A 13568-nucleotide genomic window follows, 5' to 3' on the forward strand; every position below is an offset into this window, starting at 1 on the left:
GCAAAACGATCTTCGGTAATAACAATGTCAAAGGAACTAGAACAGATACGTGTCAAACGTTTACTCAGTTTCCGAGGGTTTTTCAGGTGCATAACTATATGCATCAATCTTTTCTTCCTTAGATGAAATGCGGTTGGTTTATCCTCTCGATTGAGGTGTTTTTAAGAATCGTGATAGATTTGAACGCTGATTGTAATCGTCGAGATACAATGAGGTTTAAGATGAAATTAAGTGGCAATCTTGAAGAAATGTTTAGTTTCATATGTTATAATCAATATTTTAATTCATTTTAATTGTCCAATGTCATTAGTCCACAGTCGATAGTCCACAGTAACAGTCCAATAATTCATATATAGTTTAATATATAATATACGAATTAATTAATACGTATCGTGACCCGTATACCTCTCAGACTCAATCACAACTCAAACTATATATATTATTGTAGAATCAACCTCAACCCTGTATAGAGAACTCGATCATTACTGCATATAGAGTGTCTATGGTGATTCCAAATAATATATATAGATGCGTCGATATGATATGTCAAAACATTGTATACGTGTCCCGATATTTAAAGTGCGTAAAATAATTACAGAAATTAAATGACGATAAATAAAAGTGCGATAATTAAATTGCGATAAATAAACTGCGATAAATAAAATGTAATCAGTTAGCTAGGAACAGTTAGCTGGAACAGTTAGCGTGGATTCTTAACAAAATTTTTCATAGTTAATTTGTTTGTTTCTAACAGATTTTATTTTGTCATATGTTTTCTTCATATGCCACTTGTTGGATTCTGGAAAGTCAAAATCCAAATATGAAATTGAATGAAAATGGTTATTCTGCGGTGAACGGATACGTATATCGGTGGTTGTAAGTAGGATAGTAAATGACTGTTGAATCAGCTTCGACGAATGTACAATGTAACTTATTAAGATGAAATCTAATTATTCCTCGGGTATTACCTACCCGTTAAAAAAAAATTCACCATTAATATTTTGTACAAAAGAACTTTTAATTACAATCTTTATGAAAACATATATACATATATATTTTCTTCAGATGAAATCATGAATTTAATGAGTTAATATGATATTAATCTCATTTGCTTTTCGGTTTGAGCTAGAATAAGAAATCTCTAAAACTTTTTGAAACCACATATTCTTCGCAGAATATCAATGAAGCTATGGATCAATACTTCATCGTTCATCATTGTTGGTACTCCTTGGTATCTATGGTGCGTATGATGTTGATGTTTGTGGGACAGATTATGATGTCGAGACGTGTGATGCGGATGTTGTTTGTTAGTGGTGATGATGGTATTGTTGATGTTATTGATGGTGGTGCTGATTATGCTGCTGGTGCTGCTGCTGGTGTTTGCAACCTTCGCACCATGTTCTCCAAAGCCGTCACGCGAGCGCGAAGTTCGTTAACTTCTGCTAGTACACCGGGATGATTGGTGGTTGGAGCGAGCGAATGAACAAGATTTGTAATATGGGATAGTATATAATCGTGACGAGATACTCTAGAAATGAGAGAGAAAATGGTGTTTCGAATAGGTTCGCCGGTAAGTGCTTCAGGTTCATCGCCAAGAGGGCAATTTGGTGGATGGAATGGATCACCTTCTTCTTGTCTCCAGTGATTTAGTATATTACGAACCCATCCCCAATTCATCCAGAATAGATGATGGGAAATTGGTTGATCCATTCTGGTGACGCTGCTTTCAGAGCCCGAATGGAAATCCATATCGGCATAACTGTCGGAATCTGAAGAATTCGAACTAGATGCGGAATCCATCTTGTATAATGGGGAAAATGAATTTTTGGTATGGAATAGATTATAGGAGTTAGATTTGGTACTCTTCAATACATAATTTACATATGTATATATAATACCAAAATCCCGTAAATTACGGAAAATCTTTGAAAATATATCAGTCAAAGTTCGCAATAACAGATATGCTAAGATAAGAATTCATCTATACACTATCAATGCAGTAAATGCAGTAAAACGTGTCTAGACTTATGAATGATAAGCAGGTAATTTCCTAAGGATGATAAGCAGATGATTTCCGACTAGAAATGATAAGCAAAACTTTTGACATGTAGACACGGTCGAAGTCCAGACTCATTAATGCATCCTAACAACTACTAGTTAGACACACTAATGCAAGACCTGGTTCGCTACGACCACCGCTCTGATACCAACTGAAAGGACCCGTCCTAATCCACCTGGACGAAGTCATCAATATTTGGTCCCATTGCGATGATCGGCTCCAAGTAATGTCCTTATATTGAGCAAATGCACAGAGGAAGACTTAATTCGTACCTGAGAATAAACATGCTTTAAAGTGTCAACCAAAAGGTTGGTGAGTTCATAGGTTTATCATAACAATCATTTCAATATGTTAATAGACCACAAGATTTCATAATCATAAACATAATACACTCGCAAGTGTATGTAAAGCATTCTAAGTGGTTGAGCACTTGGTAACCATACTTAACATTTAATCAACGTCGCATATTCCCTTTATTATGAAATCTCACTACACCGTACCAAGTGTAGTCACCAAAATGAAGTACTGTGCAACCGTTGAATACTGGTCGTCCAGTCCGGTTGGGGTTGTCAGGCCCGATAGATCTATCAACAGGATTCGCGTTTACAATACCCATGTAAATAGTAGTTACCAAGCTACAGGGAAATATGCCAGTGGTACAACTCAACGTAGAATATATTTTTAAGTACTTGTGTCTATTTTGTTAACATTTATAAAAGCAGCGCATGTATTCTCAGCCTAAAAATATATATTGCAAAAGCAATTAAAAAGAGAGCAAATGAAACTCACTTTCGCCTTGAAGGTATTTAATTCGACTTGGTCTCCGATAGATATCACGAACCTAACCATATATATAATATATCAACATATTTTCTTTTTAAGTAATCGTTACATATATATATACTTTTAATATTTTCTTAGTCCGTAGTTAGCAGTTCGATGTTAGTGGTCCACAATTAGTTGCTTAAATAAAATAAATAAAGACCCCATCGTATTCGTATTGATCAGAATTAATCTTGACCCATGGTACCATGTTGTCAAATGACGTGTTGCGTACATAAAGTACCGTGTTGTAAAATGACGTGTTGCGTACAATCATGAGGTCTTATGATTAATCTTCTCGTGTTGTTTACGGGTGGTCCTGAAATATATAAAATCAAATCATAAGTAATTATATATAAAATATCATATTAATTAGAAAAGATATGATTAATTTACTTTTTCTCCAAATATTTTCGTAGCTAAACTAGCTTCGGATACCCAATCTTGTTTTAGTCGAAGTTTCTTCATTACAACTTCGTTTTTGTTGGTTCAACTTGCCACTTCCTTGGATCGAGTCAAATTTTAAGAATATGAACTGAAAATACCTTAGTTTGTATTCGAAATCATAGGTTATAGGTCAAACTTTGGTGAAACTTATGAAAGTGATCATTTTCTATCATAAAAACAACATTTAATGATCATTTTTCTAAAAATACTTACACTTTGAGTTAAACCATGAAATTTTTATGTGTTAACATATTCATAAGAAATATCATTTTTCCAGAACATGAACTTCCAATTCAAAGTTCAAGATGGTTTTTAATTATCCAACCCAAAACAGCCCCCGGTTACACTCCGACGACGTAGATTCAGTTTTTAAGGTGTTCTTTGTAAAACCAAGTTATATCTTGTTAAGTTAGCATATCATTATGATATATTACAGGTATTGAAGTGTTTTAAAATTTAAGTTAGAAGGATCTATTTAGTTTGCAAACAAGTTTGAAATCATTCAAACTATGTTCTTGTTGTTAAAATTTTACAACATAAAATAAGATAGCTATATAATTATGAATCGAACAAGATTATGAACAAGGTTACTACCTCAAGTTACTTGGACAAAGTTACTGTAAGAGATAAGAAATAATCTTGGAATCAAAGAGTGGTGGAGTTAGATCAAAAGGTTGGAAGTAAACTTTTTCAAATGGGTAGTTATTTTGATATGTTCTTGAAAGAGTTTTCTTATGGTGTTTAAGGCTTGTAATTGAAGCTAAATGATGGGGAATAATGCTTGGAGATGATCAAGTATGAAGTTAGGAGTATTTTGAGAGAGAAATGAGGGTGTAGGTATGAGAAAATGGAGTGAAGAAATGGTGTTCATTTATAAAAACGTTTTTAGTTTATACAGAAAGAAAAGGATTCCTAATTTTGTTTTCTTACTAATAATTCATACTACTTGACAAATTCTAGTTACCTCATATCTAGGGCAGTAATAATGTTGATTAGGATGTTGATTTGATGTGTATATACCAATAGTAAATACGTATAGAAGCTGGGTATGATACGGGTACATATACCCTAGATATACGTATAGAAATCTTGAGGAAACGGAACGAGAATTCAAATATAGCTATCTTTTGTGAATATACTTATATTGTTTTATGTATTTAAGTGCTTAAAAAGTGAGTAAATACATTATATATACGATACATGTATAAGCATTATAGATTATAAGTATATATATCAAAGAATGTTACGTATAGTTATCGTTTTGAAAACTTACATTAGTAGTTTCAAAATATACTTATAACTCATTGTCATTAGTACACAATGAGATGTTAAACCATCCTTAGATCATGTTAAATATATATAAATACATATATATATACGAACGTATAATTATCATATGTTATATAGTTCGTGATATCATCGGTCATATTGGACGGTCAAACGTTGGGTAAAACTCTTTTCAAAAACACAAGTCTCAACAATTTGGATTGCTTATCATGTTGGTATGGTTTAATTTATGTAAATATTAATCTCATAAGTATAATTTGGTCGGAAAATTCCGGGTCATTACAACAGTACCTACCCGTTAAATAAATTTCGTTCCGAAATTTTAAGCAGTTGGAGGTGTTGACGTATCTTCTGGAAGTAAGTGCGGGTATTTCTTCTTCATCTGATCTTCTCATTCCCAGGTGAACTTGGGTCCTCTACGAGCATTCCATCGAACCTTAACAATTGGTATCTTGTTTTGTTTAAGTCTTTTAACCTCACGATCCATTATTTCGACGGGTTCTTCGATGAATTGAAGTTTTTCATTGATTTGGATTTCGTCTAACGGAATAGTGAGATCTTCTTTAGCAAAACATTTCTTAAAATTCGAGACGTGGAAAGTGTTATGTACAGCTGCGAGTTGTTGAGGTAACTCAAGTCGGTAAGCTACTGGTCCGACACAATCTATAATCTTAAATGGTCCAATATACCTTGGATTTAATTTCCCTCATTTACCAAATCGAACAACATCTTTCTAAGGTGCAACCTTAAGCATGACCATTTCTCCAATTTTAAATTCTATATCTTTTCTTTTAATGTCGGCGTAGCTCTTTTGTCGACTTTGGGCGGTTTTCAACCGTTGTTGAATTTGGATGATCTTCTCGGTAGTTTCTTGTATTATCTCCGGACCCGTAATCTGTCTATCCCCCACTTCACTCCAACAAATCGGAGACCTACACTTTCTACCGTAAAGTGCTTCAAACGGAGCCATCTCAATGCTGGAATGGTAGCTATTGTTGTAGGAAAATTCTGCTAACGGTAGATGTCGATCCCAACTGTTTCCGAAATCAATAACACATGCTCGTAGCATGTCTTCAAGCATTTGTATCATCCTTTCGCTCTGCCCATCAGTTTGTGGATGATAGGCAGTACTCATGTCTAGACGAGTTCCTAATGCTTGCTGTAATATCTGCCAGAATCTTGAAATAAATCTGCCATCCCTATCAGAGATAATAGAGATTGGTATTCCATGTCTGGAGACGACTTCCTTCAAATACAATCGTGCTAACTTTTCCATCTTGTCATCTTTTCTTATTGGCAGAAAGTGTGCTGATTTGGTGAGACGATCAACTATTACCCAAATAGTATTAAAACCACTTGAAGTCCTTGGCAATTTAGTGATGAAATCCATGGTAATGTTTTCCCATTTCCATTTCGGGATTTCGGGTTGTTGAAGTAGACCTGATGGTTTCTGATGCTCAGCTTTGACCTTAGAACACGTCAAACATTCTCCTACGTATTTAGCAACATCGGCTTTCATACCCGGCCACCAAAAATGTTTCTTGAGATCCTTGTACATCTTCCCCGTTCCAGGATGTATTGAGTATCTGGTTTTATGAGCTTCTCTAAGTACCATTTCTCTCATATCTCCAAATTTTGGTACCCTAATCCTTTCAGCCCTATACCGGGTTCCGTCTGCCCGAATATTAAGATGCTTCTCCGATCCTTTGGGTATTTCATCCTTTAAATATCCCTCTTTTAAAACTCCTTGTTGCGCCTCCTTTATTTGAGCAGTAAGGTTATTGTGAATCATTATATTCATAGATTTTACTCGAATGGGTTCTCTGTCCTTCCTGCTCAAGGCGTCGGCTACCACATTTACCTTCCCCGGGTGGTAACGAATCTCAAAGTCGTAATCATTCAACAATTCAATCCACCTACGCTGCCTCATATTCAGTTGTTTCTGATTAAATATGTGTTGAAGACTTTTGTGGTCGGTATATATAATACTTTTGACCCCATATAAGTAGTGCCTCCAAGTCTTTAATGCAAAAACAACCGCGCCTAATTCCAAATCATGCATCGTATAATTTTGTTCGTGAATCTTCAATTGTCTAGACGCATAAGCAATCACCTTCGTTCGTTGCATTAATACACAACCGAGACCTTGCTTTGATGCGTCACAATAAATCACAAAATCATCATTCCCTTCAGGCAATGACAATATAGGTGCCGTAGTTAGCTTTTTCTTCAATAACTGGAACGCTTTCTCTTGTTTATCCTTCCATTCAAATTTCTTCCCTTTATGCGTTAATGCAGTCAAGGGTTTTGCTATTCTGGAAAAGTCTTGGATGAACCTTCTGTAGTAACCAGCTAGTCCTAAAAACCGGCGTATGTGTTTCGGAGTTTTCGGGGTTTACCACTTTTCAACAGTTTCTATCTTTGCCGGATCCACCTTAATACCTTCTTTGTATACTATGTGACCGAGGAATTGAACTTCTTCCAACCAAAATGCACACTTTGAAAACTTAGCATACAATTCTTCCTTCCTCAATACTTCTGACACCTTTCTCAAATGTTCACCGTGTTCTTGGTCATTCTTTGAGTAAATAAGTATGTCATCAATAAAAACAATGACAAACTTGTCAAGGTATGGTCCACACAATCGGTTCATAAGGTCCATGAACACAGCTGGTGCATTAGTTAAACCAAATGGCATGACCATAAACTCGTAATGACCGTAACGTGTTCTGAAAGCAGTCTTTGGAATATCATCTTCTTTCACCCGCATTTGATGATACCCGGAACGTAAGTCAATCTTTGAATAAACAGACGAGCCTTGTAGTTGATCAAATAAGTCGTCGATTCTCGGTAGTGGGTAGCGGTTCTTGGTGGTAAGTTTATTCAACTCTCGGTAGTCGATACACAACCTGAATGTACCATCTTTCTTCTTGACAAACAAAACAGGAGCTCCCCACGGTGATGTGCTTGGTCGTATGAAACCACGCTCTAAAAGTTCTTGTAATTAGCTTTGCAGTTCTTTCATCTCGCTGGGTGTGAGTCTGTAAGGAGCACGAGCTATTGCTGCAGCTCCTGGTACAAGATCTATTTGAAATTCAACGGATCGATGTGGGGGTAATCCCGGTAATTCTTTCGGAAATACATCGGGAAATTCTTTTGCGACGGGAACATCATTGATGCTCTTTTCTTCAGTTTGTACTTTCTCGACGTGTGCTAGAACAGCATAGCAACCTTTTCTTATTAGTTTTTGTGCCTTCAAATTACTAATAAGATGTAGCTTCGTGTTGCCCTTTTCTCCGTACACCATTAAGGGTTTTCCTTTTTCTCGTATAATGCGAATTGCATTTTTGTAACAAACGATCTCTGCTTTCACTTCATTCAACCAGTCCATACCGATTATCACATCAAAACTCCCTAACTCTACTGGTATCAAGTCAATCTTAAATGTTTCGCTAACCAGTTTAATTTCTCGATTCCGACATATATTATCTGCTGAAATTAATTTACCATTTGCTAATTCGAGTAAAAATTTCCTATCCAAAGGCGTCAATGGACAACTTAATTTAGCACAAAAATCTCTACTCATATAGCTTCTATCTGCACCCGAATCAAATAAAACGTAAGCAGATTTGTTGTCAATAAGAAACGTACCCGTAACAAGCTCCGGGTCTTCCTGTGCCTCTGCCGCATTAATATTGAAAACTCTTCCGCGACCTTGTCCATTCGTGTTCTCCTGGTTCGGGCAATTTCTAATAATGTGGCCCGGTTTTCCACATTTATAACAAACTACATTGGTATAACTTGCTCCGACACTACTTGCTCCACCATTACTCATTCCGACACCATTTGTTCCTTTTGTTCTGTTAACCCCTGGTCCGTAGACCTCACACTTCACCGCGCTATGACCATTTCTTTTACACTTGTTGCAAAATTTGGTGCAGAACCCCGAGTGATACTTTTCACACCTTTGGCATAGCTGCTTCTGATCGTTGTTGTTATTGCGGTTATTATTGTTGTCGGGATGATTGTTGTAGTTGCTGTTGTTGTTGTTGTTGTTGTTGTTGTTGTTGTTGTTGTTGTTGTTGTTGTTGTTGTTGTTGTTGTTGTTGTTGTTGTTGTTGTTGTTGGGCCCTTTGTTGTAGTTGCGATTGATGTTGCGATTGTTGGGATAGTTGTTGCGATTATTGTTGTAATTGCTGTTGTTATTGTATTGGTGATTCTTATCACCGTTTTCCTCCCACTTTCTTTTGACTTGCTTCACATTGGCCTCTTCAGCAGTCTGTTCTTTAATTCTTTCTTCAATCTGGTTCACTAGTTTGTGAGCCATTCTACATGCCTGTTGTATGTAGGCGGGCTCGTGTGAACTTATATCTTCTTGGATTCTTTTCGGTAATTCTTTCACAAACGCGTCGATCTTCTCTTCCTCATCTTCGAACGCTCCAGGACACAATAGGCATAATTCTGTGAATCGTCTTTCGTACGTGATAATATCAAATCCTTGGGTTCGTAACCCTCTAAGTTCTGTCTTGAGCTTATTGACCTCGGTTCTGGGACGGTACTTCTCGTTCATCAAGTGCTTGAATGCTGACCATGGTAGTGCGTAAGCATCATCTTGTCCCACTTGCTCTAGATAGGTATTCCACCATGTTAACGCAGAACCTGTGAAGGTATGCGTAGCGTACTTCACTTTGTCCTCTTCAGTACACTTACTTATGGCAAACACCAATTCGACCTTCTCGGTCCACCGTTTCAATCCGATCGGTCCTTCGGTTCCATCAAATTCCAAAGGTTTGCAGGCAGTGAATTCTTTGTAGGTGCATCCTACACGATTTCCTGTACTGCTAGATCCAAGGTTATTGTTGGTATGTAGCGCAGCCTGTACTGCAGCTATGTTTGAAGCAAGAAAGGCACGAAATTCCTCTTCGCTCATATTCAAGGTGTGTCGAGTAGTCGGTGCCATTTCCTTCAAAATAGTCAAATGAAACGAGTTAATCATATAGAATATCAAGAGTAATCAATAGTATTTTGTAGCGTAATATGAACTTATTTATAAAAGCTTTTTCTTCATAGTACCTACCCGTTAAGTTCATACTTAGTAGCTAATATACAATTCAACTACTACAATTCTATATGAAAAACTGATTATAATAATATTTCGCGTTCAAACTTTTACACAATATTTTACAAACTTACAATACCGCTTATTTTACATATAGCATGAAATATAGCACACAATAACTTTGATACAAGATAGTTGTGAAGATAATTCTAGCTAGTACACAAGTCGTTCAGCAAAGGCAATAAAGACACGTAATTCATACGTCCAGAAACAAGTCATGCATTCTGGTTTTACTAGGACTACTTCCCATCCTTGGTCTTGTGGAACATAACCGTTATGGCCGTTGATAAGACAGCGTGTTGTAATGTCGTCAAATGGACGAGGGTTACGTAATGTCCAACAGTCCCGTAACAATCTAAAAACCTCATTTCTTACCCCAATTACCGACTCCGTCACTTGTGGGAACGTTTTGTTTAATAGTTGTAGCCCGATGTTCTTGTTCTCACTTTGGTGAGAAGCGAACATTACTAACCCGTAAGCATAACATGCTTCTTTATGTTGCATGTTAGCCGCTTTTTCTAAATCATGAAGTCCTATATTAGGATATATTGAGTCAAAATAATTTCTTAACCCGTTGCGTAAAATAGCATTTGGGTTGGACGCAATATATGCGTCAAAGTAAACACATCGTAACTTATGGATTTCCCAATGTGATATCCCCCATCTTTCGAACGAAAGCCTTTTATAAACCAAGGCATTCTTGGAACGTTCTTCGAATGTCTTACAAACTGATCTCGCCTTAAATAGTTGTGCCGAGGAATTCTGACCGACTCTAGACAAGATTTCATCAATCATGTCTCCGGGTAGGTCTCTTAAAATATTAGGTTGTCTATCCATTTTGTGTTTTTATACTGTAAAATAGACAAGAGTTAGATTCATAAAAAAAATACTTATTAATACAAGAAATTTTTACATATATCATAAAGCATAAGCACACTATATAACATATATTACACCACACGAATACAACTATCTTATTCTGACTCGCTCGTTTCTTCTTCTTCTTCGGTTTTGGTTCTTTTTGCCAAATTTCTAGGGATATATGATGTTCTCCTAATAGGAGCCGTCGTTTTCCACATTGGTTTAGAAAAACCTGGTGGTTTAGAGGTTCCCGGGTTATTGTCACAACTTAAGAAATACGGGTGTTGACGATACATATAAAGTTCATCAGGTTTGGAATCAAATTTCTCTATTTTTATGTCCTTTTCCTTATTATTCTCTTTTGCCTTATTAAATTGTGTTGGGGTAATTTCTATAACATCATCGGAATCCTTGTCGGGATCCGATTCATCGGAGAATTGGTAATCCTCCCAATACTTTGCTTCCTTGGCGGAAAAACCATTGACCATAATTAACTTTGGTCGGTTGGTTGAGGATTTTCTTCTACTTAACCGTTTTATTATTTCCCCCACTGGTTCTATTTCTTCTTCCGGTTCCGATTCTTCTTCCGGTTCCGACTCTTCTTCCGATTCCTCTTCGGGAACTTGTGAATCAGTCCACGAATCATTCCAACTTACATTTGACTCTTCATTATTATTAGGTGAGTCAATGGGACTTGTTCTAGAGGTAGACATCTATCACATAATATCAAACACGTTAAGAGATTAATATATCACATAATATTCACATGTTAAAAATATATAGTTTCCAACAAAATTTGTTAAGCAATCATTTTTTAAGTAAACACGGTCGAAGTCCAGACTCACTAATGCATCCTAACAAACTCGATAAGACACACTAATGCAAAATTCTGGTTCTCTAAGACCAACGCTCGGATACCAACTGAAATGTCCCGTTCTTATTGATTAAAAACGTTCCATATTAATTGATTTCGTTGCGAGGTTTTGACCTCTATATGAGACGTTTTTCAAAGACTGCATTCATTTTAAAACAAACCATAACCTTTATTTCATCAATAAAGGTTTAAAAAGCTTTACGTAGATTATCAAATAATGATAATCTAAAATATCTTGTTTACACACGACCATTACATAATGGTCTACAATACAAATATGTTACAACAAAATAAGTTTCTTGAATGCAGTTTTTACACAATATCATACAAGCATGGACTCCAAATCTCGTCCTTATTTAAATATGCGACAGCGGAAGCTCTTAATAATCACCTGAGAATAAACATGCTTAAAACGTCAACAAAAATGTTGGTGAGTTATAGGTTTAACCTATATATATCAAATCATAATAATAGATCACAAGATTTCATATTTCAATACACATCCCATACATAGAGATAAAAATCATTCATATGGTGAACACCTGGTAACCGACATTAACAAGATGCATATATAAGAATATCCCCATCATTCCGGGACACCCTTCGGATATGATATAAAATTTGAAGTACTAAAGCATCCGGTACTTTGGATGGGGTTTGTTAGGCCCAATAGATCTATCTTTAGGATTCGCGTCAATTAGGTTGTCTGTTCCCTAATTCTTAGATTACCAGACTTAATGAAAAGGGGCATATTCGATTTCGATAATTCAACCATAGAATGTAGTTTCACGTACTTGTGTCTATTTTGTAAATCATTTATAAAACCTGCATGTATTCTCATCCCAAAAATATTAGATTTTAAAAGTGGGACTAGAACTCACTTTCACAGTTTTTTTACTTCGTCGGGAAGTAAGACTTGGCCACTGGTCGATTCACGAACCTATAACAAATATGTACATATATATCAAAGTATGTTCAAAATATATTTACAACACTTTTAATACATTTTGATGTTTTAAGTTTATTAAGTCAGCTGTCCTCGTTAGTAACCTACAACTAGTTGTCCACAGTTAGATGTACATAAAATAAATCGATATATATTATCTTGAATCAATCCACGACCCAGTGTATACATATCTCAGTATTCATCACAACTCAAACTATATATATTTTGGAATCAACCTCAACCCTGTATAGCTAACTCCAACATTCACATATAGAGTGTCTATGGTTGTTCCGAAATATATATAGATGTGTCGACATGATAGGTCAAAACATTGTATACGTGTCTATGGTATCTTAAGATTACATAATATACAATACAAGTTGATTAAGTTATGGTTGGAATAGATTTGTTACCAATTTTCACGTAGCCAAAATGAGTAGTTTTTACCAATTTTGTTTTGCTCGCCATTTCTTCGTTTCTAATCCGTTTTGAGTGATTTAAGCGGCCACGGTTTTGTATTGAACTTGAATTTATGAAACTAGACAGAAAAGGTATAGGTTTATAGTCAGAAATACAAGTTACAAGTCGTTTTTGAAAGAGGTAGTCATTTCCGTCGAAAGAACGACATCTTGATGACTGTTTTGAAAAACATACTTTCACTTTGAGTTTAACCATGATTTTTGGATATGGTTTCATGTTCATAAGAAAAATAATTTTCCCAGAAGTATAGATTTTAAATCAAAGTTTTTTTCATAGTTTTTAATTATCCAAACCAAAACAGCCCCCGGTTGTAACTACGACGGCGTAAATCCGGTTTTATGGTGTTTATCGTGTTTCCGGGTTTTAAATCATTAAGTTAGCATATCATATAGATATAGATCATGTGTATAGTTTATTTTAAAAGTGTATTTAGAAGGATTAACTTTATTTGCGAACAAGTTTAGAATTAACTAAACTATGTTCTAGTGATTACAAGTTTACCACTTCGAATATGATAGCTTTTTATGTATGAATCAAATGATGTTATGAACATCATTACTACCTTAAGTTCCTTGGATAAACCTACTGGAAAAGATAAAAATGGATCTAGCTTCAACGGATCCTTGGATGGCTCGAAGTTCTTGAAGCAGAATCATGACACGAAAACAAGTTC

This window comes from Rutidosis leptorrhynchoides, chromosome 5, assembly GCF_046630445.1.
Source record: "Rutidosis leptorrhynchoides isolate AG116_Rl617_1_P2 chromosome 5, CSIRO_AGI_Rlap_v1, whole genome shotgun sequence".
Lineage (NCBI taxonomy): Eukaryota > Viridiplantae > Streptophyta > Magnoliopsida > Asterales > Asteraceae > Rutidosis > Rutidosis leptorrhynchoides.